We start from the raw sequence: 6,748 nt of genomic DNA on the forward strand, positions 1-6,748 counted from the left end.
CAACCATTTTATTGTGTTTAAAATGACAAAAAAAAGTTTTAAAATGTTAATTATTTTAAAGTGTATATGTATAATAAATGTATATAAATATAAAATATTAAATTTATCAATTATAAATTTATATAATTGTACATAATATCTTTATGTATACATAATTATACTACATATATACATAAAATAATAATTTTTATTGAACTTGGATTTTAGGCAGACTGAATGATGTTAAATCCACATTTGATCCAATTATTAATTACATACTAGTTCTAACATCCAAATCCAGGATTTTCAGATTTAGAGTCTATTAATGGTCCTACTAGGTAGGTCCAAGCTAAGCAACCCCTAAGCTCAACCTGGAAGTTATATATGAGGTTCAAAATATTGATACAGGGTGATATGTCGATTGTGTGTATACACTGTATCGGTACTCTTTTTTTTGTTATTTTTTTTTCAAATATGGTTCATAGGGGCTGGTTTAAGGGCAATCTATCTTCTGAACCACTTATCGACCCAACCTCGATACGATACGTATCAGTCGATGTAGCCTGATATGTATCAATATTTTGAACCTTAGTTATATACATATATATTTAGATAACAAGTTTCATATAAATATGTAGATCAGAAATTTTATATATTTTTTATAATAAATTAAAATTACGTAGAAATTTTAATTTGTAAAAGAATCATAGCTTAGTTAACATAGGCAATCTAGTACCTATCCCAAGCCTAAACAAACATTATTATGCTTGGGGGTGTGGGCTAGGCTGGGCTAGGAAACCTTAAAAACTATTAATACACTATAATGATTTGGCCTGAGATCTTTTATGTTTTTTTGGTTCATTAGGCTATACAATGTGGGTAGCCCATCCCCATAGCCATTCAGCTTCAATCTTAATAATTTTTATCTAAGTAGTAAGAAAACCCAAAAATAATGCATGCTTGGATTGTACTTGGTTTGGTTCAGTCTAATTACAAATGTCACATTGCTCTTAGGAGTGCAAGTTAGGGGAAGGGTCAAGTCGAGGATCAACCAAAGCCCAACCCAAAGTCTTAAAACTTGAGCTCAGGTTTGGATTAATTTAATTATGACTAAAAATGGTAATATATAGATTAATTTAATTATGACTACAACCAAATTTTATATATTTACTAATATTTAACTAACATTTACAAAAAATTGTAAAATTTAATCATTAATATAGTATAGTAAATAAAATAAAACATGAACAGATAATATGAAAAATTAATTATTTTATTAAATAATTAGTAGTAGCTAACTATTTTTGTTAAAAATTATTAATATAATTAACACAAATTACTAAACTATTTTTGTAACAAATTAGTAAAATAAAGATGAATTATTTTAAACAATATTGCATTCCTTCCTTGTAATGGTTATTGATGCTTGTTGTTACACTTTCCCTTGACAAATCCCATGAAACCCACAGGTCCTTGCTAGAATTATATTATTTTAAGTGGAAAGTTTTAAAGAGAAAACAATGGTATAGGTTTCGGCATAAGTTGGCTACATGGTGTTTTTACATTCTTTTCGTAAAACAGTGATAATTAAGATTGGGTTCAGTTCACTGAGTTGATCACATTTGAACTTGGTGTTTTTGGTTTTCGAAGGTTACTTTGGTTCTCCATTTGAACATCTGAACACATTTTTGAATTCTAAAAATAGATCTCAAATCTCAAAGTTTAACATACCTCTTTATAAATTTAGATCCAAATTAAGAGTTTAATTGAACTATAATGTAAATAATATTTATTATATTTTTTAAGGTAAAATAAAATTTTACCAAAACAAAAAAGAATAGATGTACAGTATACAAGATACATCAGCCCAAGGTACAGAAGTACTGATCTCACCGGGTCCAAAAAGCACTCAAAACACAAGCGAACTACCCAAATAACAGATCCCGCCCCTCAACAACAACAACTCCATCCATACAACCATTCATCGACACCTTACCATCACCCTAGCTAGCTAACAAAAACTAACACGCCTAGCAACTTGAACCCTTTTGCTTTTGGGTTGTGCTTGACGAATGCATGGCTTCCTGCTCGACTTTGTTAAAAATAAACCCCCAGTTTTTGACACTTGATCAACCGCCTCTAATTCTGGTAGCTCAGCACCATTACCTAATCCTCCTCTCCTATGGTGATTAACGTAGGGGTGGCAATTGGGTGGGTTAGGGTTTGGGTTGAGTTTCAATATAACCTATCTAATTCGTCAATTCATTAATGGCCTATTTAAATAAAGTTAAATGGATTCACCTAAATCCGTCTACCGGCCCAAACCGTTAACCATATAATAACTTTAGTTTTAAGAAAATAGCTTAAAAGCTAAAACCAACTCATTTTTAACAACTTCGCAGTTAGACATGGTCCCCAATATGTTTTTGTTCTCTAACATTATCCCCTCACATCCAACATTGATGAGAAACAAATGAAAGAGAAAACGAAAACCAATAATAGAAGGAAAGGGAAACATCTTATTTTGTGTCATGCAAAGTATGGCTGGTTGAATCCATGTTCTCATACTTGTCAACTTATAATTTAACCATATTGTACCAAACAATGGATCATTTTTTCATTAGAGAGTGGATTAGATACAAAAGTAAGCTTTACTGCATTTTCTTGCAAAAAGTGTTTGCTTCTAGATACTCAAACATGAAAGAATTCTCTTGTAATCAGCTTCCTAAGATTTTATAGTTGGTACAACATGAAATGAAATCTTATTTTTCATAGAAGAAAGTAAAGCATTATTTTCAATGTGCTTTTTTACATTCACTGGATCTCATACCTAAGATGATGGAAATCTACTAATAAAATATATAAATAGTTTAATGGAGATGATCAAATCCTTATTTCAATATTGCTATAATGATAGGAAAAGAACATTAGACCTAAGGGATGTCCTACATTATTGCTCAACGAGGGAAATTCATGAACAATATCGTATCTCTTTGCAAAGAAGACTGCTCAGATGTATCACCAACATGATAGAATTGTGAAGGTTCAGATAATAAGCTCACACTCTCTTCTTCTTTCGGTTGAACCCATGGTTGTTTTCTCATCCTTTTCAAGTTTTGTAGCTCCATTGCAACTTCTTCCATTGTGGGCCTTTCTTCACCTTTTAGACTGAGGCATCTTTTTGCAACCTTAGCAACCACACAAAGTTCGTCAACATTTTTCTCATCCACAAATCGATCTTCAATTAGTTCAAAAAGACGATTTTCATTCATTGATGAAATGAAATATGTAGCCAAGTTTCTTTGTTCTTGTGGTCTTTCAAAAGAAAGAGGTTTTTTACCTGTTAAGAGCTCTACAAGAACCACTCCAAAGCTATAAACATCACTTTTCTCTGTCAATTGACTTGTGTGGAAATATTCTGGGTCCAAATATCCCAATGTCCCTTGAACCAATGTGGTTATTTGAGATTGATCCGTAGGAAGTAACTTGGAAACTCCAAAATCAGAAATTTTTGCAATATATTTTTCATCTAATAATATATTTGTGGATTTGATGTCCCTATGAATAATTGGTATAGAGACTTTGGAGTGAAGATAGGCAAATGCGCTAGCTGTTTCTGTTGCAATCCTCAATCGATCTTCCCACGAAAGCAAAATGCCATTGTTTTGATGAATATGGTGAAAAAGGGTTCCATTGGAGATATATTCATAAACCAACAAAGGTACTTCAGTCTCTAAACAACACCCCAAGAGTTTTACCACGTTGCGGTGATTAATTTGAGTTAAAATGACAACCTCATTTATGAATTGCTCCATTTGACTAGCATCCATTATTCTAGACATTTTAATGGCAACAGCTTGATGATTAGGTAAAATGCCTTTGTAAACCGTACCTTGTCCACCTTGGCCTATGACGCACTCTTCATTATAATTATTGGTTGCCAACTTTAACTCTTCGGTTGAGAAGATTTTTAAGAGATTTGAACCTCCATTAGATAATTGTTGTTGTAAAAGGAAGCCACCATTTTGCTCAAAGTATTTCTCTTTCAATCTCATGAGCTTTCTTTTCCTTATGATCAAGTACAGCCAAGAAATACAGATGAGTAACAAGAAGATGCCAAAGCTTATACCTGCATAGAATATATATCAATCATTAGTTAATGACAGAATAACCACTGTTATATATGTTGTAATTTTCTCAAGGAACAACATCTCATAAGTTGACTAATAAAATGACCTTTTTTATGAAAAGAAAAACTAATCATAGAGCTGACAGAATCTATGTAATATTTATTTTTTCTGATTTTTGGTTTAACCCTTACAACATCCCGGACATATACATGATTGAGGGACTTCCTGGAAGTAGCTATGAAGCTAATTAAAATGGCTGGCAGACATTTATACAAAAGGGTGGATCTGAAATATTATTGCAAGAGGTTCCAAGAATACCGAGCTCAGGGAAGAGGCAGGCAAGGCAGACCCATATGTTTTATGGTCTGTATATAGTAGGGATTAGCTGGATACCAATTTTGTTTTATTACCAAGTATATAATAGATCCCATATGATGAATTAGAGAAATCCATTGTTCATGTTAACTGAAGCACTCCTCTGCTAGGCGTTGTTCAGCATTGTATTCATTTTGAAAAAAGTAATGGGATCAATATTTTTTTTGATAAGAAAATTAAAATTTATTAGTGGGATCAATACTGAGAACCGGTGCTATTTTGCTAGCTAAAATATTGTTTAAATGTGAGATAGATTTTGAAGTAATAACATTTCTAATTCACTCCCAAACCTCTAATCTAGAAAACAGAAATTTATTATCGTTTGTAGTCAGCTTGTAAAACATAAGAACTCGTTTTCTTTCATGTGAAAAGTTGCACTTGAGGTGGTGTTGTGTGTTCAAAGATCAAAATGTAACTACAGAAGCGAGAAATTTGCTATTGCATGCCTGCAGAAAATTGCATAAGGACAAGAGCATTACCTAGGATGACCTTAATTACAGGGAAAGCTTTCTTGCAACCTTGCCCATCTTTCTTACCATCACCATGCGTACCCTTTGGACATGGGCAATTGTATGATCCAATTGTATTAATGCAAGTTCCTATGCAAGGATTTCCTTTTGGATCATGACATTCGTTTACATCTGGCAAAAGAACGATAATAAACAAAGCATTAGCTCAAATATTTAAGTGTTGTAAATTTTACAACAAATCTGAAAATATCAGAAGTTAGAAGAAATGAGTCATTATTGCAATGGCTTTCTCAAACCACAGATTAATATTGATTCTTGGATTTATTAGTAACGCTTTAAAGATTAACAGAAGTTAGAAGAAATGGAGTAATAATGAAATTTATGCTAGCAAGAACTAGGGGAAAACCAAATTAGGTCTTGGGACGTGTGACATAATTTGGCTTGGTTTAGGCTTTGGCCAATCTAAACGTTACATCAAATTTTGGTACATTTGTGGGACGTGTGACATAATTTTATCAAAGGGCGAAGGTTGTAACTTGTCTCTATATCAAAGGGCAAAGGATTTCCTTTTGGGCTAGGCCAGTGGTAGTTTATGCACCCGACAATTGATCCTAAGGTTGTAACTTGTCTCTGTATCTAAATATAAATACTGACGAATAAAAAAAGAATATAATGAATCCGTACCTTGGCAGCCGTTGGGGAGATAAGGATTCCCTTGAAAACCTTGCTTACACTGGCAAAGATAACCCGGACCATTTTTGGAGTTTATGCAATTGGTGTTGTCCCCGCAAGCATAGTCGGTGCTGGTCACTTGTAGTGCTTCCTCGCAAGAAGTATTGCTTCGAATTGCCCAGTCAAGTACTATTGGAGTTCTGAACCCAACGTTTACAAGGTAGTCCACTTCATTTCTTGAATTCCATATATTAGAAGCACTTGAGTTAAACCAGTCTTTGTCAGACAGAAAGGCCATGCTGCATTTGCTCATATTCCAAGTGTAGGCTGTTGTAGATTCATTCTTGTAAATGTCAACTGATATATCAAATGAACCAAGATCCTCAGGTATCTCCTTCTGGCAGCATCCGGTGCCATTACAATGTACATTTGTCACCTCTGTGTCATAGCCACAAAATGAAACGCATTCGGCGTACGACTCTAGGTCGTAATAATCAGCCATGACGCCATGTGTGTTACAACCAATTGCCGTAAGTTTGTTCCGGGAGTTGGATAATCTGTATGCCTTTGGAATTTTGGTTCGGGAGTTGTCTGTTTTCTCCCCCATATCACATTCGACAGCAGCCCAATAGGAGAAAGTTAATTCACCTTGCAGTGATATGTTCAACACAATTTTGTCACCATATTCATCATAATCAGGGCCATACATCATCAGTTGCGGATGGTCAGAGGCTGTATTGCACAACAACTTGAATTCATCTCTATAACAGCTTGGATCATCTCCAACGAGGCCAAACGGGTACGGGATGCTGACATTTCCGCATTTACTTTGACAACCTAGCTCTGTCTCTGGAGATGTTGGAATGACTGTTGCAATTGTCAGTTGTTACAAGACAAGGTAAAGGAACACGGTTAAAGCCTTGGTTTTTAAAACCGAACCGGTTAGGGGTCCGGTTACCGGTTTGAATAGTCTGAGGCCGGTTCCTTTTGACAAAAATAATTTTAAAAATTAAAGAAATTGGAAAATGGTCAAAATCGTTTGAATGGTTCAAACAATTAACTGGCCGGTTCAATGGTTTGCTGACTAAAATCAACGGTTTTAGAGAAAAAAGCGGTCTTGGG

General features: G+C 34.1%; 1 pseudogene; it reads right to left on the bottom strand.

Annotated features, from left to right (window-relative positions):
- Nucleotides 1–2,936: 2,936 nt before the first annotated feature.
- Nucleotides 2,937–6,471, bottom strand: LOC148852253 (putative wall-associated receptor kinase-like 16 pseudogene; annotated as a pseudogene).
- Nucleotides 6,472–6,748: the final 277 nt, after the last annotated feature.

The sequence above is a fragment of the Nelumbo lutea genome, chromosome 5 (genome assembly GCF_056320005.1).
Source record: "Nelumbo lutea isolate HS-2025 chromosome 5, American lotus-T2T, whole genome shotgun sequence".
In the NCBI taxonomy this organism is placed as follows: Eukaryota; Viridiplantae; Streptophyta; class Magnoliopsida; order Proteales; family Nelumbonaceae; genus Nelumbo; species Nelumbo lutea.